The sequence below is a fragment of the Thermobia domestica genome, chromosome 2, assembly GCF_964235325.1.
Source record: "Thermobia domestica chromosome 2, izTheDome1.hap1.1, whole genome shotgun sequence".
Lineage (NCBI taxonomy): Eukaryota > Metazoa > Arthropoda > Insecta > Zygentoma > Lepismatidae > Thermobia > Thermobia domestica.
Window position 1 is genome coordinate 345,992,331 of NC_137455.1, and position 27,741 is coordinate 346,020,071.

General features: G+C 37.5%; 1 long non-coding RNA gene across 1 annotated transcript in view; it reads left to right on the plus strand.

Moving 5' to 3' along the window:
• Nucleotides 1-646: 646 nt before the first annotated feature.
• Nucleotides 647-27,741, plus strand: part of LOC145679865 (uncharacterized) — a 51,645-nt gene continuing 24,550 nt past the window's right edge. The window contains exon 1 of the long non-coding RNA XR_014130585.1: nucleotides 647-1,570. This is a non-coding gene — a long non-coding RNA (uncharacterized LOC145679865). The remainder of the gene's footprint in view (nucleotides 1,571-27,741) is intronic.

The window sequence follows — 27,741 nt, forward strand, 5'->3', positions numbered from 1 at the left end:
ACCTATGGTACTAGTACTGGGAGCAAGGAAGGGACGCTCGCTAGAAAAAAATCATTTTATTTCATGTTTCACGTCATGACAGCACCTGAGAGGCTGTGTACAAGCTAATTAATGTGTGTAATCTGTTTAGGTTAACTGAAATACTTAGACAAACATTTTAAAAGTCAATAAACTTTAAAGAAAAGCAGTGTTCATCGCTATAATCCCAAATGTCACATTGGCAAGAGTTTGGGTTGCCTGTCGCTAGGTGGCAGCACAAGTCAAGACCAAGGTCGGAGTGCAAGTGAAAGCGAGAATATTGCAAATTTTTTGTGTTTGTTTTAAGTTTTCAGATAGAATACCTTAATGTGTGGTTAAGTAATTAGTATCAATTTGAAGCTCATCTAACGATATTTATGATGATCATAGTGGAATAATATACTTTACATCGTGTGAGCTATAATGTGACAAAAATCATGCAAAAGTGCATAAACTTGGAAAAAGTAGGTCACGTGCAGCGTGCCTGTGAGGGTGAGATCTACCCTACACCTATTTTTGGAAGTTTTAAAAAGTGGTTTCACCCGGCGCGAGTCTCTCAGAGATAATGAACTTCTGCTTTTAATAAAAACAAGAAAGTTGAGGGACTCGGGGCCAGTTACTACATAGTTCTGGTGGTACACGTATCGGTCGTGGACGAGTGCCACAAGTTAAATATTAATAGGCAGAAGCCTATTAAGCGAGCGAGTGTTCTTCGAACATGGTGATTTCAGTGTTTTAGCTCAGCATGAGCATATTATAATAATCAGTTTATTTATAAAGAAAATATAGTGTCTGCTGCGTTCGTAAACTTAGTGCTACATTAAGTTGTTTAAAATACAGTGAACCAATACTTTGTGGCATATAATTTCCGAGCATGATAAAAATCATTGTCGTACATACGTACAAAGACTGAGCTATTAAAGCTTTGTACAGTAGGGATCAAAATACGAACTGCGTCGTATTAACTTGTAAATAATTTCACTATGTATATATGATAACGTTAGTGCATCGTGTATATATCTATATCTTAATCATATTGTTTCTTTGTGCTTACTTCGAGCGAGACTCTATAGTGCAATGCAATTTCACAGCATTATGCTCGAGGCACCGACTGACACTGTTTAATACAACATGCAGGGTGTTAGTTACCGTCCCCTGTAGATGTGAGAAAAGAAACCTACTATAGATCCAGAGACGGAGTTAATCCATGCCATTTTTGCAGAGTCCCAGTCCCTGCAATAGGAGTTTTCAAGGTTCGGAGATGTGGAGAATCGTCACCGGAAAACACAAGGACACTTCAAGAAGGAACACCAAAGTGAATTTGTGATAAAAGCGTGCACGAACGGTAAACTAAAGCGAGAGCTCCGCTTAAAATAAAATTATCAGTGTTGAAAGTTGAAATACTCAATTATTGTTTTTTTCTTTTTTCTCATACGCGCGCGAGTGTTCTGTGCAATGTATTATCACATTTTGGAGTCATACAAATTCAATTAAATGGATTGACGCTGAAATCCTGGAGAGTTTCTATTCATCACTCCAACAAAGCTACAAGGTATGTGTTGGAAATTCTATTTATATGTTTTCTTTTCAGGCCAGATGCCAGGATTTAGTGAGTCCCATGAATCTGCTGGGCATATTTACATGTTTGAGTGAGTAATTTTCAACTCAGGTTGTGCGTTAAAACCACGCGTACCCTGTCACTAACAAGGGAACCTTCCGAAAATGATAGTTGCAGTGAAAGATGTGGCCTATGCCAATTGAAAGAGCTGTAACAGAGATGAGCATTTCCAAAAAATTAGCTGCCGATAGCAATACGTTCAAGAAATATAAGGGGTGGAAGTTTGGAAAACAACAAGGTTGGACAAGGGAGAAAAGTACAAATTCAGCAAAAAAAAAGGGGGACACGGCAAAATAAAATGCTGACAGGTGATGTATAGAAAGAGACTTGCCACAATGGGGAACAAATGAAGGCCACCAGTGGGGTTAACAGTGTTGCCAACTGCAATGAAAAGTACATGTTTTGCAAAGAGCACTTATGAAGTGAGTGCAATATTCAGTGTCAACCTGTCATGTAGAACATAAGATATGACGTGTATAATCAGTGGTACAATCTAACAAAAGAGAATTGAAAAAACAGAAGTACGAAAAGTACGGAAAAGGTTAAGTTGGCCATAATACGCCACATTTGATCACGAGCTGTGCATATTAGAATGAACAAAACAAGAAGCACCGACTATGCAGGAAACCAACGTACCTAGAGTCGAAAAGAAAAACGAGTTCCAAAGTTATCAACACTGGCCATGAACAGCCAGACAAGTCTAATATAGTTAGGCCACTCGCTTCACAAATAGAAAATTCCGGTAACAGGCATCACTCGGAATGCACCAATGCTAGAGTGATTGAGGAAATGTCAAGTCGGGGAACATGAAATTGTTGTATTGAGCCAACAACAAACCGGTGGCTCAGTGGTAGAGCGTTCACCTCTGGTGCTTGGGGTCCCGGGTTCGATCCCAGCCCCCGCCAAGTGAACTTTGTGGTGGACAAACACCGTGCTCGTGGGTTTTCTCGGGGTACTCCCGTTTCCTCCCACTTTCTTCATTCCACCATTTCACTCATCTCTCATAATCACCGTCTCCTTTAGCCTAACCGGCATAACCGTGGGACGTAAAACTAAAAGATTTTTTTATTGCAGTTGGCAACACTGTAACCCCACTGTGGCCTTCATTTGTTCCCTATTGTGGCAAGTCTCTTTCTATACATCACTTGTTAGCATTGTATTTTGCCGTGCCCCCATTTTTTGCTGAATTTGCACTTTTCTCCCTTGTCAAACCTTGCTGTTTCCCGAACTTCCACCCCTTATATTTCTTGAACCTATTGCTATGGGCAGCTAATTTTTTTCGAATGAACATCTCTGTTACAGCTCTTTCAATTGGCATAGGTCACATCTTTCACTGCAACTATCATTTTCGGAAGGTTCCCTTGTAAGAATCTCATATTCAAAACTAGCAGCGTTCACCCCGCTTCGCTGCGGTCACCCCGGAACGCAATAAACTTTGTTACTTAGATAATTTTTACTTTTTCGCTTTCAAGTGATATGATAAAAACCATAGAAGATTGCAGTAAATGTTAACATTATATCGCCTGTCATTTATGTTAACCCGCCCCACTTCGCTGCGGTCACCCCGTAAGTTTTCGCTTTCAAGTGATATGATAAAAACCATAGTAGATTGCAGTAAATGTTAACATTATATCGCCTGTCATTTATGTTAACCCGCCGAGTGACACGGTCATGCGGGTTGCATATAAATACGTTTATTTTTATACCTATGATGAACTAACAAAGGATTTGTACGTTATGGACACTTGAATGGTCAATTATCTCAAGACACTGGTAATTAAAAATTAAAGTGATATGATAAAAACCATCTAGGGTCCAAATCCTAAAAACCCCCCAAAAATAAAAGAAATTGGTTCAGCCGTATTAGCGTGATGAGGTAACAAAGGATTTGTGCGTTCTCTTTTATATAATAGATTATATTTTCTAAATTTTAAAATTAAACTTTATTAGCTCTACCGACTGATTTCAATGCATTTGCATTAAGCTTTGTGAGTGGAAGGGTGCATCTCATTAAAGTAATTTACTAGCCTGTGTGTGATGTCTCCTCCTACATTACCATTTCACTATATCATTTAAAGGTTGGTTTACACATCACATACGTATATCTTCCCTCCATGCACAAAGAACTTGGCTGCCGTTCGCATGGGGCACGGCACACGCAGACCTGAGTACAAAATTTGATTAAAAGAATCCCTTGTAAAGTTTGTTTTGTTTGACCAATGGTGTGGCAATTCAGTTAAGTAAATTTTCATGTTTTCATTTGTCTGATTATTTTGTAATATGAAGCCACAACAAGAAGTGAAAATTACTCACCAGATTCATGGGTATTAGTACAAGCCAGACGCGAGTCAGTTATTTTTCTTTCAGGTTGTCGCGAGAAGCCCATCCAGAAAGTTTATAATTTATATTGTGTATTTGCTTCTTGTCGCGTTAGGTTTACTATTGCATTTCTGTGTTGTTTTATGTGCATATTGTGATTTTTTGGAAACCTTAGAGATTTTGGAGGGGAATAGTATTTTGAATTATTAGAGAACAGTTAGGAACATTAGAGAACTTCATTTTTGTATATTTATCGAACTAACGCGCAGCAGACTTCGAGCAATGGAGGATCCGCGGACAACAGTTTAATTTAGGAAGATCAGTTTGCGCAGGTGTTGGAGTTTCCTTCACCGTCTCAGGACACAACCTAGGCGAAGCGGTTAGCGCTGTAGATACTTCGCTCCAGGAAGTAGTCCCGCCTGAAGAAAGTACCGTACACACGGACAGAAATAATGAATCGGAGCAGGTTAGGGAACCGATTCCGTCCACCTCAACGCAAGTCATAAGTAATGTAACTGACCCGTGTCTTGCGTCGTTATTTTCAATGTTGAAAGAAATTTCTGGAAAATTAGAAAGTCAGGGAAAGAGCAAGAGAAAACACTAACAGACATTTCGGAGAAGTTAGTAGAAAGCAAAGCGAAGAAAAGCAAGAAAAGTCACAGGAACGATCACTGTTAGAGATATCAGATAAATTAGAGAAACAGGAACAGGCACACGAGAGGGCACTAGTAGAAGTCACTCGTAGACAGGAGAACTAGTGAGAAACTGCTAGAGAGGTTAGAGGATGTGGAACGAGAAATTACTGCCAGTTTCAGGCAAGAAATGTTGCAAAATATATCTGAGCTTGAAGCCAGGATTGATTCCTCAGCGAACGCTCTCGAATCACGGATCACAGCATCCTGTCAGAAGCTGAAAAACTCAGTAGAAGTAACCGAAGAAAGAGTGAACCAGTTAGAGATCACCACGGAGACCCGTATTGGTGAAATCTCGGAGGTCCTTAGTTCGGATATCGCACAGGTGACTCGAGACGTCAATCCTTTACGTGGTGTCGTTGAGAGAGTGGGTGAAAACGTAAATGTCGTGTCTAGCGAAGTAGAGAGAGTGAAGGCTAGCGTCGAGAGTTCAGTAGGGCATTTACAGTCGAAACTTAGACATGCGGAATTGAGATGGGAGGAACAGTTGGAGCTATTAAGGGAGTCGGTGCGTGAGAATAGTTCCAACTCTCAAACAACAGCCTCTGTCTCGAATGAGGGAAACGAGACGCCGGTCGCTGGACCGAGCCAAGCGAGACAGTCCCCTGAGCTCTCGAGACGCGAGAGTACAGATGTTTCTGCTCTCCCACCACCACCACCAACAACAACAGTAATGGGTCATCGTGCCAGTTAGAGTCTGCGCTAGGATTTCTCCACAGAGATTTGTCTCTCCCGTCATTTTCTGGGACGGAAAATGAGGCTCAAGCCCACAATTTCCTGGTGGAACTAGAGAATTATTTTTGTCTAACGGGAGTTCCAGAAGAGAGGCGTCTCGCCTTCTGCGCCCACAGTTTTAAAGGCATATCACGTCAGTTGCTCCAAGTCACTGTCGGGAAGTGCAGAAACTACCGTGACCTCATAACCCACTTTAGAGAGTCATATCTAAGTGAAGAGAAGTTAGCAAACCTCCGTGCCTCTATTTTGACATCGAGATTCGAGACACGAAGCAGTAAGAAGCCAACAGAGTACTTATTGGAGTTACTCCATACTAATAGCATACTAGACCCCCCTTTGCCACCCCAGGTGTTGTTGAGAGTCTTACCGAGACAATTGCGGTTTTCAATCTATAGATGCATTGTTTCGTCCAAACCACGCTCTATAGATGAGCTATTAAGCATAGTAGGTGAGCTGCAGTCCACTTACCAGCCACCGAATGTGAGTAGCAGGAGGGGAATCAATTCCCTCACAATAGAAGAAGAGGAAGAAGCAGGGCGATCTTCTCCTCCACGGAATAGTAGTCCAAGTAACCCCACTAGAAACAGGAGGCACCATAGGGACACTGGGCCTTATCAATCTAGGGGAAATAGAAGAGGCAGTAGTAATAGAGTATAACGACTCACCAAAGGTAGTCATCAACCTGGTTCGGCTAATAATATTAGTAAATCTTGAGTGGTAGTAATTGTTTACACATTAAAATATATTCCGTGATTACATTTACTAGTATTCTCACCTTTTATATTGGAATTACAAAACGATGATACGTTTTAAACAATTTTATTCGTTTATTCTCGTTGAACGAATATGCACATAGACTGTATTACAATCGTACATGTTAGTTAGGTATCTATCAACAACAACATAGCAACCAACTATATAATAATGTCTATTTCTTACATATATTACAAACATTCTTCTTTTGTTATTTTTAAATTAACATTATATCTGGTATAGTGCTTATGTAGAAGCACTTTCTGCCCAAAAATACAAGTAATTATCAATTTATACAAAGTATCTCGTTGTATAAAAATGTCGCCCGACGATGGGACTGAATATAAAAGTTACAAGGGAGCTTGGTTTTTATATTTAAGAACCACTGGTCCGTTTATAAGAACGATATTCCATTAATTATATTCTATACATTTTGATCGACCCTCGTATGTATATATAACATTATTTAGTTTTCTTTACATGAATACATTTATACTAAATCTTTTATTCCATTAATACTTATTTTTGACAATAAAGTTTCAACACAAATTAATATAATGTAAACAATTTTTGTGTTTAATTAATCATGAATTAAATTATAATCCTTCACATTAATAAGAAAGAATTAAAATCATTGGAAAATTATCGTTGGTTAATGAAAATCAAAGAAAATTAAATTGTATAAAAATCAAGAATTAAACGCAACCTACGTTCGAGCGAACAAAAGGAAGAAAATAAATCTATTTCTACACAAACAGAAGACACCCTTTTATATATATATATATATATATATATATATATATATATATATATATATATATATATATATATATTTAGTTTCCTTCATTCTTATGTATTTGAGCAAGAATGTCAGGCGCGACTAACTTTTTCACTAGACGCATCCATTTTTCTTTTGTATACTGGGTAGGTTTCCAAACCTTCAACTCATCTATATTACGAAGTCCAATTGACGTACCCGTTTTAGCGTTCAACAATTCAAAAACTTTAGGGTTTATTTCCTTAAAACATAAATAAGGACCTGAGAAAAGTCACAAAATTTGTAAATCTTCTTTAACAACACATTACTTTGTGGATGTTGTTTAACAAAAACTAAGTCATTGGCCTTGATCCGATATTTTCCTTCTTGCAAAGACTCTACTTGAGAATTACGTTTCAGAAATTTGTTATGTCTTCCGATTTTTACCATATTCACTAAATTGGAAGAATCTACGATTGTTGAATCTTCTAACTTGACATTAAAATGTCGTTCCACAGGGAAAATCAAATCAGAACTGTTATGTACATTAGCAGGAGACACGCCTAAAGTGTCTGATATAGAATGATTCAAAAGGTACGTGATTTGACTGACATGCTTGATCCATTCGGCGTGTTTATCTTTACAAAAGTGTCGAAACAACATACCAAAATTGCGATGTACATTTTCTACAACAGAGCTACTAGGATGGTACGGAGTTACAAAATGAATTTTAATATTAGCCTTGTTCATAGCTTTGATAAACACATCACTTTTGAACTGTGAACCATTATCACACAATATGTGTTCGATAGGACCACAATGTGGAATATATACATTCAAGATTTTATTTATGATAGCAGCGGAAGTTGCTCTACGCAGAGGATAAGCTACTACATAACGTGAAAAGATATCCATGGTTGTAAGTAGATAAGTTTCTCCAGTAGCTGCTCTTGGTAAAGGTCCATATAGATCGATAGACAGAAACGAATGTGGTCTCTCTGGCGTTATTGAGAACATAGGTTTTTGTACAGCCTGGTAGTTATGTTTAATTCGCATGCACTCAATACAGTCCTTGATATGATTCTTGATTTGAGCTCTCATTCCTCTCCAATAAAAGGATTTATTAATCAAGGCACATACCTTTACATAACCAAAATGACCGAAATCGTCATGATAGGCATGTTGTCAACGTAGGTGGAATGCAAATTTTGTTTCTAGATTTGAATTTAAAATCTTTAATAAGGAGAATTCCGTTGGATAATTTAAATCTGGAATTCCAATGTTTGGGACAATTACATCCCTCACTGCATGAAGACAAATGTTCCATGATTTGTTTATATTCATGATAATTCATTTGATGTTCTCGTAGATCTTCTATTGAAATGGTAGCTATTTCATCCTGTAAGATCTTAAATTCGTTGATGGACAAGATATGTTGTTCTTCTCCAGGAAAAAGACGTGACAAGGTATCTACGGGTCCATTATCTACTCCTTTTATGTGTTGTACTTCAAAGTCATAAGATTGAAGCTCTAACGACCAACGAAGTAGTCTGTTATTATATCCGTGTATGCTGTTAAGGTAATGTAATGAATTATGGTCGGTAAGTACTGTAAAATGGCATCCGCTGAGATATGGAGCAAATTTTTGTATCGCAAAACGTACAGCCAAAAGTTCGATTTCAGTCGTGGTGTATCCTTTCTCAGCTTTCTTTAAAGTATGGCTAGCGCAATGAATAACGGCCGGTTCCTGAATGGTTGGATTAGGTTGCCAGAGTACTGCAGAGATTCCAAGTTGAGAACCGTCACACTGAACATAGAAAGGAACGTCATATCGAGGGTGATTCAAATGGATGTTTCGCTTCACGCATTCCTTCAACTTATTAAAACTGTGTTCTTGAATCGGACCCCATTGCCATGGTACTCCTTTCTTTATAATCATAAATAAAGGCTGGGCTATCTCAGCAAATCGCGGGATGGCCTTGCTAAACCAATTGAAGAGCCCTAATACTTGCCGTGTCTGTTTCACATTTAATGGGGCAGGCAGATCTTCTATGGCTTGTACTTTAGATTGACTAAATTGTAAACCAGAGGCATCAATTTGGTATCCAAGAAATTCTATAGAATTCTGCAGAAATTTTGATTTCTGTAGGTTGATAGTAAGGCCCGAACTTTCCAACCTGTCTAAAACTATATCTAAATACTTCAAATATTCATGCGGATTTTTTTCCCATGATCAAGATGTCATCGGCGTAGGTTATCACGTTACTGCGTAAGTCTTGACCCAAGACTTTATTTAAGCAGGATGCTAACGCCGCACTACCATTGATAAGCGCAAAGACTACACGGTTGTATTCGTATAAGTGACCTTCAAAACTAAATGCTGTGTACGGTTTCGAATCTTCATGCAGTTCGACCTGATTATATGCCATTACTAGATCTAAATTTCCGAAAACTGTATTCCCTTGTAAAGAGGCTAGTATTTCTTCCACTGGAGGATACCTCACTTGTTCCAGATCAATGTGACAATTCGTGCGTCTCAAATCTAAAACCACACGTAGAGAACCATTTTTCTTTGGAACAACATGTAATGGATTAAGGTGAATGCTTCGTGAAGGCCTAATGATCCCATCTCTTAACATATCTGTAATTTGCTGACGTACATTTTCCCTGTATCTATATGGAATTATATAAGGCTTGGTTACAATGGGTTTGTCTGTTTTAACCTTAAAAGAATAAACAAAATCCTTGCAACGCCCAGGACGTTCTGAAAAGACATTTTTATGTTTATATAGGATATCCTTAAAGTCAGCTTTTACTGTATTATCTGTAAAATCAAGACTACTTTCGAGGGACATAACACGCTCAGAAAACAATACATCGTCTTTTGAATCCATCAAATTTTGGATGTCTTTCGTTCGTTGATCATTTAATTTACCATTTTCTGAACTAACAGAAACATTATTCAATACATTAGGAACATTATTATATTGACAAGCAATATCATCTAATTTTGGAAGCAGTTTCTGAACGATTTCCTGAGGTAGGCCAGGTATAGTCAACGTTTGGTTTCTAAAATCGAGCATGACACGCAATTGAGATAATAAATCTAAACCCATAATTAATTTTTCATTCAGTTCCTTTATTACTAGAATAGGGATTGATATTTCAAAACCTTGAATAGCTATTGTCACACGAGTAATTCCAGCTACTCTCTTTTTATGTTTACCGGTAAAATCAACTATAATAAGATTCTGAGCCTTTTGTAACTTAGGATTCGAATAATTACTAGTAATTGCTTTCCATAGCGAATACGATAATAAAGAGGCGTTTGCTCCTGCGTCAAGTAAAGCTTCAGTGCTTAACCCATTGATTTTGACAGGTATTTTAGCTGTACTGTATGATTTTAAAAATACAAAATTTTCTTCAATATCAAAACCATCATTGACAGTATCATCTTTGGACCAACAACGATTTACTACAGGCATAAATTGGTACTGACATCTATTAACTGCTATTTTCGAATAATTACTTACAGATACGTCATGTAAAAGGTCGTTTTCATCATTAACTTGAACATGTAAGTTGGAAGATAAATGTTCATAAGAATCAATAGCTGACGTGAGTTTGACGTTATCCCATAAATTTGAAGATAAATGTTCATGAGAATCTATAGCTGATATGGGTTTAACCCCTACCACATCAGCTGCAATTAGTTTAAATTCATACTCGTGTATGGTTCCAATAAAGTACATTGTACAGCACAATCATGATTATGTCCCGTATTACTGTTCTGTACAGGAATTGCATCAATATCTGGATTTTGATGCGAAGTGCCATCTCTTGACCCCCGATTACGTCTATCCTCATAATTTACTGTATTCATGGAATTTCGCCATGTATTTCGTCTATTTTTGAACCTATTTTGGGTATATGGTCTTACATAAGGATTGCCACGACTAATTAGGTTAGGCAGATTCCCTACATAGCTTTGCCTATTTTGCTCATTCTGATGGCTTGAATTTACTCGGTTTAGGTTGTGTTCCGTATCGTTCACACTACGGATATTTAGATTCCGAACAGGTACAAAATGATCTGAATTATTTTTACTTTTACCTACTCCTGCTTGTTGATTCAGAGCATGATATTGAGTTTCATAGCATTGAACAAGCATTAATAAATGGTTAAAACTCATACACTGGGTAGAAAAAACAGGATCTGCTGTAACTTAAACGGTAGCAAATTTCGAATTGATGCTATGATTCTAGATTCTGATTGCAGTGGATTTACGACTTTTAATTCGTTGTATGTATTTACAACAAACTCGACAACAGATTTGTGCAAACGAGGATTGAAATGTTGATTTCTAATTGTGGCATCTCTATTTGCAAGCAAAAAGTCATTTTCGTAATTTGCGATTAGCGCTGCTTTGAACTCGTCATACGTACTGACGTGATCTTGCACTGCTTTAAAGCATAAAGAACATGGTGGGAGTAATAAATGAGGGATTAGTTTCATATATTGTGATTTATCTATACACATTATATTGCACTCGTCCTGGAATTTTTCTAGGAAAGAAGTAGCATTCTCATTACATTTACCACTGAACTTACTCATAGCATGTATTTCACTCATCTTTACACTTAACTTTACCTTCCTTTTATCATTCCGTGTTCTTGTTGAGTGACAATTCCTACCTATGGCGTGATGTGTAGTTGCACCATCTCTTTTCTGCACATCGGTACTCCTGGGATGAATTTCCTCCAAAATAATGTCCTCATCAGATACGGGTGAAGGCGAAGTCATCTCTTGTGAACAAGGGAATTCTACACGATCATTAACCATGTTGTTGTGGTATGTGTTGTCCTTGATCTGTAGTGTCCTGATTTTCTCTTGTAAGGTAGCTATCAACTGAGTATTCGCGCGTATCTGGTTGGAGTTATCCGTGACCTGAATCTTTTGTTGCTGTACAGAAGATTCTATTACTTCCAAATCCCTTTTTACACCACTGACTTCTTGGATTAGATGGTTTTGATTATCCTGGCAATCCTCAGATATTCTTTTTAACTTTTCATCAAACTGCGCGGTGATGTCATTCATCGCCTGTATAATAAATTGTTTCGTCTCTTCTGACTTCTGCTCCAATCGTCTGTTGGATTCCTCGGACTTCTGTTCCATCGTCTGCTTTAATTCTTGCTTTAATTCTTCATATTGCCTGTTGGATTCCTCGGACTTCTGCTCCATCGTCTGCTTTAATTCCTCATATTGTCTGTTGGATTCGTTGGACATCTGAACCAAATTTTGTTCTAATCGCTTCATGGCTTCCGAATCATCTTTTCGACATTGTTCTTGCCGCTGTAAGGCTAGCAAAATTCGGTCTTCTAATGTCATTCCTGGTGCTGCACTTTGTTCACCGTTATCACAATCACTGGTTTCCTTCTCCATGGCCTCACCGTTCATTTGTCGTGTGATTATTCTACCACTTCTAAGTCTTGTCAAGTTCGTAATCATTAACCTTATTACAGAAGTAAATTCACCCTTAATTTACTTCGGGATATGAATTTACAAGAATCCCGGGTGAGGTAAACCAAAATTTTTATAACGACTCACCAAAGGTAGTCATCAACCTGGTTCGGCTAATAATATTAGTAAATCTTGAGTGGTAGTAATTGTTTACACATTAAAATATATTCCGTGATTACATTTACTAGTATTCTCACCTTTTATATTGGAATTACAAAACGATGATACGTTTTAAACAATTTTATTCGTTTATTCTCGTTGAACGAAAATGCACATAGACTGTATTACAATCGTACATGTTAGTTAGGTATCTATCAACAACAACATAGCAACCAACTATATAATAATGTCTATTTCTTACATATATTACAAACATTCTTCTTTTGTTATTTTTAAATTAACATTATATCTGGTATAGTGTTTATGTAGAAGCACTTTCTGCCCAAAAATACAAGTAATTATCAATTTATACAAAGTATCTCGTTGTAAGAGGTGGCTACCAAAACGGTAATTGGCGTTCGAGAAACTCCAATGTTCAATCTCGGGACAATGGAGGGTCTCGAACCGGGAACACAAATAACAGAGGGCAAAGGCGTGGTAGGAACCGGGGTCGTGGCTATGCACAGCAGCAAAATAGTAATAGAAATGATGACTATTCTGCAGAGGTGAACGAGCTCCGAGTTCAAGAGCAAAGGGCTACACAGTCTACGAGACCAGTCTCGTCTCGTGGTAACTCTCGTTCGAACAGCCCAGGGAACAGTTCACGCAACTGAGAACTGTCCGCATGTTCTCAGGACGGTGATCAGAATACTGGCGTGCTGGATATTCTAGACGTACCGGCGAAATTAATTACTGAGAATATGCGTAATGGTACTATTGAGCATGTTCATGTTTTAGAGAAAGAAAAAGAAGAAAGTTGTGAGACCAGTGTAAAAAGTATTAGAGACGCTCGAGAATGATAATTGTGAGACATGTAAGAAAATAATTAGCACGACACATTTTAATCGTGAGGGAAATGACGTCATTCGTCAATCAGAAATTTTACTTTTTAAAAGAAATGGGGACAAAATTAAGATTAATCGAGGATGGAGAGTTCGATAGGTATTCTGTCTCCAAAACGATGGTGAAAAAGAGTGTACATAATTATGTCAGCATTTCGGTAGGAAGGAGAATGATTAGGTGTATACGATTCGCAGATGGTATGACACTCATTGCGGATTCTGCGAACAAAATAAATAAGATGTTAGAAGACGTGAGGAAAGGCTGTGAAAGTTATAGGATCAAAATAAATGTTAGAATTAGAAAAAGCCATGATGATTGAAATGAAGTGGTCGATGTCAAAAATAGAAGTAGGAAGGAATAAAACACGTCAAGTAATTAATTTTCTATATCTTTGTACTATTATAGTAATTGCGAGGAGTCGTGAAGTTTGACCTAGATTTATCTATTTCAGCACCCAATAGAACGCAAGGTTGTGTTACGGTTGTCAACATACATTCATGAGATTTTGCCAGTGTCATCTTTTGCGCTATACAAAGAACATCTTCTAGGGGCGCAGTGTTATCAGATTACCGCTAAGTTTCGTTTTGTTTATTTTTGTTATTATTTTTGTTGTCATTGTTTTATATTTATTATTATTGTTACTATTTAATTCGAATAATTGCTAGTGTTCAATTATAATTCTTTAAGACTTTTTGTCGCTCCTTCCCTGTCTTCTAAGTTTGACAACATTGTTGGTTTATTTTTGCATTTTCACTTTCCCTCAAGTGTGCATTCGGAAGGCAACTCTACAAAACATTCCGATTTCTTCCGACGCAGCAAACATGAGGTAAAACAGTTCATTCGTTGGCGTAGAAAAAAGGCTTCACGATTTACCGTGGCCACCAACGGCGCCGATTTGTTTGTAACTTTGGGGGGCTCATTCATAAAACAATACATATAACAATATAAAAATACATATAAGAATACATGGAAGACTACATGAGCTTTGGGGAGGCCCGGGCCCCTCCAGGATCGGCGCCCTTGGTGGCCACCATAGTGTAATCTTGATCGGCGCCCTTGGTGTAGTGATGATATTAAGTTTGAACGTGAAATAAAAGCAAAGATAGGAATGACGAAGGAAGCATTTAGGATGAAGAAAAGTGTATTTTATGGGACATGAATAAAATGTTGAGAAAATTGCTAATAAAAGGCTTCGTGTGGAGTACTGCATTGTATGGGATAGAAGTTTCAACGTAACGCAAAAGTGATGAAAAACGACTAGCAGCTTTCGAAATGTGGGTGTAGAGAAACAACAAGAGAATTAGCCGGGTCGAGCGGAAAACGAACGAGAGGGTGTTAGAAGTGGTAGGGGAGAAAAATACAATTTTATATTATTGAATAGAAAAAGAAAACCTATTTGGTACATTCGTTAAGAAGAAACTATATCATGAGAAACGTGATAGAAGGTATGCTAGTAGGAAAGAGAGGGGGGCGAAGGAGGTTACAATTGATGGATGGATAAAAAGAGAAAAATCGTACTTGAAGACGAACAGGTTAGCTGAAGACCGTGGAGTAAGTTTCTCAGTTGCGGCAAGTTTCCTGCCAATAATGGCAGAATACCAATGATGATGATTATAGCTATGAAAGCAGACAGGCACTGCAGAAGTCCATAACAATGCTATTAGAAGAGTTTTTATCCAATACCATACAATTCGACCAACTAACAATGTAACTTCGGGTATTGTAATTAGCTATTCAAGAACCACTTCATATCATAACATCTCAGTTGTAAACTATGGCAGCACAATATAAACAAGCCTCGTTTTCTCCACGTAAAGTTCTTAATCATGAATGTACAGAGTGGGTTCGATACGTAAGTGTAGAGATATCACAAAGAAATCTAAGTCAATGCACTAATAAGATCGCAACAGTGCTGTGCAGTGAAAAATCAGCGCCCGGGGCGAGAGTATACGGTGGCGCCCCCATACACATGAGTGAGATCGACAGACCAGATGCAAAGTGCCACCATGGTTGGCGCGAAGAGTAATAAAATATTCAAAAATAAACCCTGCTTTTCCTTGATTTTGAGCACTTTTTATTATTTTTTTCCTCCCACTTTATATATGTGCACAGTGGCGTATTTAGGAAGGGGGGCTTCCGGGGTTAAGCCCCCCCGAAATCTTAATTACTATAGTAAATTATATGAAATACCTTGCTGAATTTTCACATTTTCAGGCAAACCCCCTCCGAAAGATAGCAAAGCCCTCCCCGAAACAAAATCGTAAATACGCCACTGTATGTGCATATGAACATCCTCCCGAATTTTGCTTCCCCGCCCTCCCACCGCACGGCACTAGATTGCAGTAGAATAATTAATAAAAGTGTATAGAACAACGATTCAAAATAGCAGAGACCGACTCATATTGGGAAAGCACTATCAGTGTTAATAAGCCACAACTTTCGTCATAATGACGGTATCTATAATTTATCACATTGACTCGAAGTAAGCTGCTATTTATGAAAGGGATTTGTATGAAAGGGTTTTGATATAAACAATTAAAGTTTCAGCAAGATGGTATACACATGGAACTAGCAACGTCTTCAGTTCGGTACTTCGAATAATACATCGACTTTTAGACTATTGTCGGTGATATATCACCACTAACCTAGATTTACGGAATTTAAAATAGCTAAAAACTTGTTTTTATCTAAAATTCTAACGTGCAGACTTGGTCAGGTACTAAAACGTCACAAACAGCAGTAAAAATGAACAGAAAGGGCGTTGAAAAGCGATTCTATGCCTTGTCGACGTCGAATAGCACAGATAGCTGTGTTCTATTATTATTTATCTGCCAATGCAAAAGTGACTTCTCGTACACTGAAACTGCTGCGAGTATAGGGTGCAACAGAAAGTATCGATGGTGATTTGAACTTGTATACAAGCAGCGTGCTACATGTTTCTGAGCAGGGGTAAAGTGTGGGGGGAACGCGGGGGATACCGTCTCCTCAGCTCGAAAAAATATGTACGGCGTTCCCCCAATTCCTAAAAGAATTACAATGGGCAAAGATAGGCAGGAGGAACAGTGTGACGTCATACCGCTACCTACCTTCCTCCCCACCTTTTCAGATCCACTTTTACCCCTGATTCTGAGAGAAATGCTAAATATCTATTTGGCTCGATGTCACGAAATATAGACACAGATTTCAACACGCAGAGACTCAACATTAGTTATTTCCCACTTCCAAATGTATGTCGTAGAAATAGGGATGCGCACGAGTCGAGACAAGTCTCGAATCTCGACTCGACTCGACTCGAATTCGAGTCGAGGCACTTTGTAAAATTCGAGACGAGTCGAGACAAACGTGTTTCTCGACTCGAATTTTCGAGTCGAGACACGAGTCGAGTCGAGACTGCTCGTAAAAATCTCGACTCGACTCGAATGTCTCGAAAATCATTTTATAATTTTTAATATTATTTTGAAGAAAGTATTTACTCACAAACAGCCTTGAAACTAATTCAAGTGAGCATCCATGCATAGACGTAACTTAGGGGGCCAGGGGGGCAACTGCTCCCCCCGCATTTCTGAGGTTTATTTGAATATTCATCCAGTGTTACCAACGAATTGAGCTGAAGCGTATACAATATCATTTTACTTAATTTTATATTTTTATTTCACAGCATTAAGGTCTTTAGGCGACTAACGATGCCAAGAGAAAGGAGGGGCAAGGAAGTGAAAAGACAGCGACCCTGGCCTGACAAAAGGTACCAGGTAAAACCTCAGTCACTCAGTCAGGATGGCCAGTCGGAACAGAGTTCGTGGCCATGTTCCATCTTTGAAATACTGCTTGTTAGGCATGCATACTGCCCAGGGCTTCAAATAGCTTCAGTGAATAGCTACCTCGCCAGAATGATTATCCACAATGATTTGCGAGAACACAGTTAACAATGAATGTAAAAAATCCCTGATTCATGTTCCTGATCTGGTTTGATAAATCATATTAATAGTCGATTCATAGACGGAACCAAAATACTAATTAAAAATTAATGTACAATGTTTGTAAAGTGACAAGTGTTGCACACGAACTAAATTCTGACAACAGGCTGATTTGCCGGAACGCAGTGCTGGTGCGCCCTGGCTCACTTTAATCCCTAATACTGTCTCTCTACTACTAGCTGGGTAATTGTCACTCACTTTCGATGCATGTGATCTGAATTGGTTCACACCTCACTTTATTGCTTTTTTCGTTTTTAGATATTACTTGTTCCTTTACGACGGTAATAATAATTTATAAACTGTATTGTCAAAATAAGGATTTCTTTATTTTTCTGTTACATCAAAAATGCTTGTAGGGGCCGCGGTGGCTCAGTGGTAGAGCGTTCACCTCCGCTACTAGGGGTCTCGGGTTCAAACCCTGCTCCCACCAAGTGAACTTTGTGGTGGACAAACACCGTGTGCGTGGGTTTTCTCGGGGTTCTCCCGTTTCCTCCCACTTTCTTCATTCCACTATTTCATTCATTACTCATTATCACCGTCTCCTTTAGCCTAACCGGCATAACCGTGGGACGTAAAACTCAAAATATGTCAAAAATGCTTGTAATTTGAATAGATAGGACTTATTCTGAGCATGTCTTTTTTGGGGGGAGGAGGATGATAACAGAGCCAGAGTAAAATTGTGATTGAACTATATCTAAAAAAAAAAAAAAATCTCATGTCCAGAGATGTTCATATACCTTCTCCCTTACTGATTCTGGCTGTTTCTTAGGCAATGGATAGTTATTTAAAATTTTGTCTTATGCTGATATTATTATAAAATGTTCAAATGTAAACTGTCTTTAAGTCTGTAGACAGTTCTAGAATAACAACGGGAATGGAACTCTGATTTTAACTATATCTGGTAATGTCTTGCAGTAAATGTTTTGCTACATCCATCTTAATAAAGGTCAGTGAACTTTAAGCGTACTGGAGAAAAGGATAAGCAGAGACATACAGAACTCGGCTCTTTGTGGGAAATCTTGTGGTCCTAAATACAAAAGATATTTTATTGCTTTCCCTGTAAGTCACAAAAATAGCAACATCTGGTATTGTAAAGTGGAAAGGGAGAATTGTAAGGTTAAAACAAGTTATTTTTACTAATAGCCACCCTGGCACCCAACCAAAAATAATACGCTTGATTTATTCTGAAGTTTTTGTTTGCAGTGAGCAAGGACGCCAATCCTCGGGAGTCAAGGAGGCCGGGCCCCCCAAAGTTCATATGGGCCCATGTATTTTTCTGAATATGTATTTTGTATTGTCATATGTATTGTTTTATGAATATACAAACCCACATCTGATTGCCCCCCCCCAAAAAAAGTTACAGAGAAATCGGTGCCCTTGGCAGTGAGCAGTTCGTTTGAAGTTTTTTTTTTTTCTGTATATGTAGCCTTCACTTGCATCGGTGTATAGTGGTTTCATTTTTTATATTTTATCTGTGGTACTTGAAGTATCACAGATATCACTTTTATCATTTCTCAAGTTTCACAGGAAGTTGTTGTGACTAATACGCAGTGCTCAAAAAAAAAAAAAAAAAAAAATAGAAAACTTTGTTGGAATATTTTAGTAAGAAGCCGAAACTTAGCAATATTGACAGTGCCAGCGAAGATAATGAAATTGTGACTAAACAATCTACTTCTTGCGTTTCAGGAGATACGAATTCGAGTGCTAGTGTGAAAACAGTGTCAAAAGATGAAGTCTTAAAATATAAGAATTCAAATGCTGGTACTACTGTGGAAACAGTGTCACAAGATGAAGTTTCAGAAGATCGTGATCCAGTCAAAGGCTGTGAAAAGGCAAAGACATTTCTGGCAGTAGATCAAGGTCCCTTTCAACCACAATTGAAAACATACCCCAATAAAAAGAGCCGCCGGTTCCGATCTGAGTGGTATAGGCAATTTAGTTGGTTAGAATATAGCATTTCTCGAGATAGTGCTTTTTGCTTTTATTGTTTCGCATTCTCTGAAAATATTCCGAAATCTGAAGACACCTTTACTAAGGAGGGTTTCCGTAACTGGAAGAAGGTTGTAGATAAATTCGGTATTCATGAGGCAAGTAACGCTCATAAGACTCGTATTTCTAAGGCCGCGGAATACCGAAACGCACTATTGCACGGATCAGTTGCGCGTAAATTAGATTTGCAGACGAACCAAATATGTAGTTAACGGCAATAGAATATATTTAGAAGCACTTCTAGATAGTATTTTGTATTGTGCTCGCCAATGTGTTCCTCTTAGAGGCCATAGGGAAAACAACGAAAGTGAAAATAAAGGTAATTTACTAGAACTCTTATCGCTAAGATCCAAAGACAATGACGTGATTTTTCGGTATTATATTAACAAAGAGAAAACATTTAGATACGTTAGTCCCGAATACCAAAATCAATTTCTAGATTTAATGTTTGAGTATGTGCTGTGAAAAATAATTGATCGTGTGAAGACTGTAGGTATATATAGTGTCACCATGGATGAAACTCAAGAGTTGAAGCGACATGAACAAGTATCAATTGTTTTTTTGCGATGCTGTGATGAAACATTAAACGTTCGCGAAAGTTTTATCGGGTTTTACAACACAGAAAAAACAGGGCGAAAGTTTGTCCAAACTGTTAACATATTTGTTAATATCACCGGGTCTGAGCGTAGATAACATCCGAGGACAATGTTACGATGGTGCAGCCACTATGCGTGGTCAGTACTCTGGCGTTGCAAAGAGGACCAGGAAGGTGAATGATTTAGCCATTTATATTCATTGTTACGCTCACATTTTGAACTTATGCATTGTTGATGTGTTCCGAGAAGTGTCTGCAATTCGAAACATGTTTGGTGTTCTGAGTAGTTTGCATTCCTTCATAGAAGCGTCGTCAAAAAAGCACTCTATTTTTAAAAATATTCAACGTCAAGGAGAAAACTTAGAGCATTTGGTAACATTAAAATCTTTGAGCGACACTAGATGGAACTGTAAATTGAAAGCTATTCGTGCAGTTTTAGAACATTTTGGATCTGTAGTTTAAACTTTAGAGGAAATAGCAGATCACTATCAAATTTACGGCCCAGATGCGCTTTCAGTGTTAAGAAATGTTCATGACTTTTTATTTTCGTTTCGTCTTAAACTGATGAGACGTGTCCATGCACATACAAAATACACGTGCCAATTTTTCTACTGTGAAAAATTTGTCGCAAGCCAATATCTGCAGCCTTCAGTCCTTACTGAGTGAGAAAAGTTTCAAAACGATGTGGACAAAAACAGAAAAAAACTGCAGAAACCATGGGATACACTGCACCGAACGTTCCACGAAAAAGACGAATCCCACGAGCATTGGATGGTGGTGATACTTCTTCGAGTGTGAGACAGCAGCTGAATATTACAGACGCAAAGTGTATTATTCCGTTATTGACATCCTTGTGGCAGATATTAGCAATAAAAGTTCAAAGAAAATGATATGTAGGTTCTTCATCCCTTCCACGACGTGATGAATCAACACAAGCCATCAGCAGAAAGTATCACAGTTGCCAGCAACACCTACAAAATCCTCAAAATTAAGCTGACATCAGAGTTAACAGTTTTCTCCAATTTGTGTGCAGAGAGGCAGACTGAAAATGATTTTTCATCGCTTCTAAATTTATTTTAAAAAATGAATCTTTACGAATGCTTCCCAAACTTGAACCAAGTTTATAAGATTTTTCTAACCGTGCCTGTCAGTTGTGCAACCAGTGAACGTTCCTTTTCATGCCTGAGACGGCTAAAAACATACGTTCGTAGCACTATGGGTTAAGAAAAATTTCTTAGTTTAGCTGTGTTGTGCACAGAAAGGTCTTACGACATTAACGTTTCTCAGATTATCGACAAATTTGATTCAGAAGCAACACTTCGAGGAAGGCGGCTCCACCCCCATTAACAGTTGAAGTCCACTTTCCATATCATTACATTTAGCGGTAAAGGAAATATTAACTTATTAAATCAAAATTATAAATGTAATATTTACTAGCTACTGTTTGGATTTCTTAATATTGTGATTTCCTTGTGTTATTGATAAGCAGTATTTCTTTCACTGGGTGAGCCGAGGCTTTCCCCTCCATACACACACAGTCAAGTGCAAAATAGCCTTCAGGCAAATTTTCAGAGAATGGAAAATCAGGATATCAAGAAACATATGTTTAACTATAATTCCCCTCTTTACTTTCAAAATATCCTCTTTGGGGATATTTTCTGAAAGAAACACTATTAATTAGCTAGGGTAAACGAATATGTGGATATTGTGCTGATGGGTTGTTCCAGGTAGTTCCTTAACAACATTTAAGGCTCAGGTCAATATAAGAGATTCAGGCAAAGATCAGGGAAAGATTGGCTAACCGGGGCTTAAAATGGGCCGGAACGCACCAGTTCTGCATTCCAGTAAGTCAATGTGGTGTCAGAATTCAATTCCTGTGCTGTACTTGTCTCGCTCCAAATTTGTATCTTTTCAGTTTATTATTGTCATATTTTAAGCAGATTAATATCCTATTAAAGCACGATAAAGAACTAATCTAGAACTTTTCGTTCTGCATCATTGTGTTCCGCGAAATTATTCTATGGAAAGGCGTTCCAGCTGTTGACTAAAACAATTTTGAGCACAGAGACAAAGGCTTAATTTTAGGTCTCATTCTCAAAAACTGACGTAAAGTTAGCCTGGATATATGCCTGAGTAGTATTTATATCATTCCCACACTCCAACTACACAATGATGATCCAAAATCAGAGAGGGTTTCTCGAAACTACGATGCTAAATATTTGGTTAAAACATTAGAAGCAAATGTATGGTTGGTTTCAGGAAGTGACAATTTAAGGTCGAAGACTACCTGCCCAAGTGGAAATTTGTGAATATAATTTTTTTTCGAAACAAAGAGTTTACATGTGCACAAGTGAACAATGTATATTATATACTTCTAGTTACAGTTTGTGAATCTTACAGTCAATAAATAAAACTTGTTGTATTTTAATAATGAAAGAAAAGAAGAATCGCAGTTCACGCTCATGCCATGTAGCTTGCCACCGCAAATTCAAAATTTATAATCTATTTTTTATACCAAAGACAATAATTTGAAATATGTTGCTGCTTCCAATCTAAAGTAGGAATTAAAAACTACGCCTGGTTGAATTCACAACTTTTTGTGATCAGTTGTTAATGTATAATGCTCTTTCTTAAACTTCCGTAGGGAGAGAGCATATACAACTCAAAGAAGCATGGAGAGATGTATGCTTGGAATAACCCGAAGAGATAGAAAAAGAAATACATGGATCAGGAAGATGACAGGAGTGACCGATATCATCGCGAAAATAAAAGGACTTAAGTGTCAGGGAGCTGGTCATATTGCAAGAAGAACTGATGATAAGTGGACAAAAGTAATCCTTGACTGGATCCTAAGGGAACAAAAAGGATCCAGAAAAGTTGTAATACATTATGGTGTGACGAAATTAGGAAGCAGTGTGGAGTAACTTGGAAAGAGACTGCCGAAAATAGATAGTGTAAAAAGAATTGGAAAGACCTTCGATCCAGAAGCGGGTCGACAAAGGTTATATGTATATATATATATATATATATATATATATATATATATATATATATATATATATATATATATATATATATATATATATATATATGTGTGTGTGTTTGTGCACGAATGTTTTGCCCCACCCCAACGATATGGGCCAAGGTTACCCTTATGCATCCATGTGTCTAGTGGAGCTTGGATAAAGCACCACACTGCTTGCAGACTACGTACACCCCTTCATGACTACCATGTTTCCCAACGTTAGTGGCATTTTTCGACAATGCACCATGACACAAGACCAGGAGTGTGATAGAGTGGTTCGAAGAACACAGAGGCGAGTTCCAAGTGATGTATTGTCCCCCCAACTCACCGGATCTGAACCCAATTGAACACATCTGGGATGTGATTGAACGTGACGTCAGAGCGCATCGCCCCCTCCCCGGAATTTACGGGAATTAGGTGGCCTGTGTGTGCACATGTGGTGCCAACTCCCTCCAGCGATCTACAAAGGATGATTACGTCCATGCAAAGAACATTCGCCGTTGTTGTCCGTGCCAAAGATGGACATACTGACAATTAAGTAGATAGTCATAATATTCTGGCTGATGTGTGCGTATATTTTAACTCGTATATTTTGTCTCGACTCGAATTTCGAGACGTCTCGACTCGAATTCGAGTCGAGTCGAGACAGAGACTGTCAAGTCGAGACAGAAACATATTTTCGAGTCGAGACAACATTTTCTCGAGTCGAGTCGAGACAGGCTTAAATCTCGACTCGACTTGATTCGTGCGCATCCCTACGTAGAAACTAAAAGCAGGATCAGAAACAAAGACTTTACCTTCTTTTACTGTCTTACTGTTTTTACTATCAGGGGCAAGAGAAAGAGAAGGAACTGAGAATAAACGGGGAAGACAAAGAAGTTGGAATGGAATAAAACAATATCAGTAGTGTTCTATTAATAATGAATCCACGAGTAATATCTCTGCATAAAGAAATGATTATATTGATAATGTTTATCTGCTGATATTGGCTTCTATCAACTGTAGGTTTGCTGTCTTCTTCTTTTTGTCCATAAGAATTTTACTGAGGAAACAAGTACCAGAGTGTGACGTCACGACAGTGCTGGATTAATCCATCTGGAGGCCCAGGGTTAGAAGTAATATGAGGCCGCTGCTGACTTTCGGTCAGGGTATAGCAGGGAATTTAAGGGAAAATGTTTCATATTTTTCCTATATTTTGTTTTATGATTATGGTTGTATCTTTATAATTCCTTCTAGCTAGCCCGTTGAGATTTTGATCAGAGTGAATTCCCCTGTCCATCTGGAGGTCCGCAGCCCATAGCACCCCTAAGCCCCCCTTAATCTGGCCCTACGTCACGGGTAGCATAGTGTAGAACTCTGACAGTTCAGACAAACTCCGCATATTGCCAATATAAGCGTTCAAAAAGTCTCTATACGTCTGAATCGTGACACCTGAATGTTTGGAGGTTCATGAGGGACATTTCCAACATTTGCTGTGAAAATGTGTGTGTATATGCTAAGCCCTGTACAAAATGCTTTTATGCCATAAAATATAATAAATTTTGAGTAAAATAATTTTCTCATTGCTTTGAATATGTGACAATTCAGGTGTATAGAGACTTTTTGAACGCTCTGTATTGGGCCAATGAGAGCTACAACTAACCTCCTTACGCTAAATTGTGTTTTCAGTTACTCTTTTGCAATAGGACACTTCATGGTACCTTATAAACGCGCCATGAGGAAACAAGCAGTTTTAGAAACACTGCTTATTTAATATTGTTTCAACATTCAATATTTCAACACGTTTCAATATTATTAATTTGAAATAGGGATGTAAGGGCTCGGAAAAAAACCCGGCTGTTTTGAAACAAAACTCGGTTTTTTCTGCTTCACTTTTTTTTTTTTTTTTTGCTTGGAAAATTTTGGGCTTTTTTGAAAATTTTGCTTTAAACTGATAAAGCAGACTTTGTTTCGCTTCTCTACAACAAAAAAAAAATCATTTAAATAGTGGTTGATGCAGATAATAATATGAAACCTCGAAAATAAACCATGAATTTCAAAAAGATTTTTCAAAATTCTTAACATATTTACATTATGAATTCCAAAGAATTAACCAATATATGTAATAATATTTTAACCTCTTATATACAATAAGTACTTTAAAAAATGATACACAAATAACTAGCAAAATCGGATGTAGTATTTTTACTTCAAAATATCACACACCCTCTTTTCGAAGTAAAATAAAGAAAAGCATGAGAGAAATCTGCACATTAAGAGCTTCGTTTCGGGTGGTTCTGTACATTCGTGAAAATTTTCAGTTAAGTTTTAACTTTCATATACATTGTATGAATATTTCGAACAAATTTTTCACTGATTGATCACATACGTAATAATATGTTACTACCTATCAGGTGCTTCGGATCTGCAAAATCGGTAAAGCTCCAAATTCTGTAATGCAGTGACTGCTCCTTAAGCTTGTTCAGAATCGGGAAAGTATAAAATTTTCTGTTCATGGACCATATACGTAATAGACGGTTCATCTGAGCGTATGGTTTCCTAGGCTGTAGAATATATAACCACCATCACGGTTTACCCAATGCTGAAGGTTTCAGAATTTTTAACAAGAAAATTCAACATATAGTTACGAAAATTATTTTTTATAAAAAAGAAAAACTATGGAATACATTTACAGAGTGGAAGAATCAATTACTGTTCACATCCACAAGAAAGACGACAAATTTGATTGTAATAATTATCGAGGCATTTCTCTTAACATTCTATTAATAAGATTGACCCCATACGCAGATGAAATTATTGGAGATTATCAGTGTGAATTTAGTCGAAATCGACCAGATATTTACCATTCGACAAATACTCGAAAAGAAATGGGCATATATTACCCAGTAAATCAACTGTTTATTGATTTTAGAAAGGCTTACAACTCGGTAAGGAGGGAAACATTGTACAATATGCTTACAGAATTTGGAATACCGAAAAAGCTGGATTTATTAAGTGTTTAAATAAAGTACAGAGTAAAGTCCGAGAAGCAAAATGCGAGCTTCCATGTCGAGATTGGCCTGAAACAAGGATATGCGTTATCGCCGTTATTATTGAGCTTTGTTCCGGAGTACGCTATAAGAAAAATCAAAGATAGGAAACAGGTCCTAGAGTTGAATGGTATTCACCAGGTTATAGTGTATGCTGATGATGTAAATCTGATAGAACGATCGAAAGAAATGCAGGGGCCTTATTAAACGCTTGCAGGAACATGACTAAATGCAGAGAAATCTAAATACAAGGAAGTTCACAAGGAAGTTACGGCAAATAATAAATGCGTTAAAATATGAATTAATATTTTCGACACAGTGGATACTTTCAAATATCTTGGATCAGTATTACCAGACCAATATCATACCCACAAAGAAATTAAATGTCGACTAAAATCAAGAAATTCTTAATTATAAACTATTTATATGCTGAGCAAAACTATATATTTGAAAGAAAACGTTGTCCGTTGCCATAGAAACCGCCGTTTCCAGGGCAACAGATCCTGTCACGGTTAGCCAATATTGAAAGAAAACAAAGTAAACGAAGAAAAATAATAATAGTGCAAGGTACTGGAGAGGAGTCGCTACAAATTAATTCTCTTTAACGAGGACGATTACGAAACATCACCTACTGATTGAAATCCAGATTATTTTCCAATAAAGTAACTTCCAATAAACCTTTTGTTATTGTTAATTATTCCATATCGGACTCCCGAAGAAAACTCATCTAAACAACTTATTGACCGTGCCAATAGCGACTACTCTCAATCATGACTCCGTTTTCTTTCATTTAGAAATAGGAAAGAAAGAGAAGAAAGTAGAAGGGTAAAAGAAGGAGGTAGGTAAAGAAGAAAGAAAAGAAATAGGGTATTTTAATAAGAAACAGATTACTGGATAATTCCGGAAATATAGTAAAAGGTCGGGAAAGTCGTTGAAAGATGAATCATTCTAAATGTTATTAACAACTAATCAATTTTGGAATGCTTCGGAATAGACACATGTTCCCTCATACCACCCAGACCTAGCTCCAGGCACCACGATCGTGGGGTTGCCCAGACCTAGACCTGGAAATGAGAAAAGTGAAATCATTCTTTGTACTGTTATTCCAAACGGTGATTGATAACCATCCAGCATCTGAACTCTGTTCTCTAGGATCGACCACACATATGAATTAGCCAAGAGGAAAAAAAAATCAGACTTATAAACTCAATATAAATTTATGTATCGTATCAATAAGAATTTCAACTTCCTGGAAGAAAGATGTCGTATTTAGGCTCATCCTGCTAATTTTGCTTCACTCCTCGAGCCGATTTAAACCGTTAGTGACGGTCCTTCATGACCTAGGTTATTTACCTTAACACACATATTAAAACACGACACATATATTATAGATGTTAATACAACAAATGATATCACTAAAATTACTTATATTAAATCTACCATGCATTCACTCGCTCACTCACTCAGGACAGTGTATATATGTTTAGAGGAAACCAACTAACTACAAAGGTACAAATAGTTTATTACATTCATAGTGAAAAAAAAAAGAAAAAATAATTACAAGGAAAATCTTAAAAGCACAAGTTCTTGGTTATATATTAATAGAGTACATAGTGTTATATTTTAGTAAACTTTTGTATATTCAATCATCTTGACAAATAGAAAGAGAAAAAAAAATTATTTATGTATCATATCTTAGGCATGCTAAAACAAAT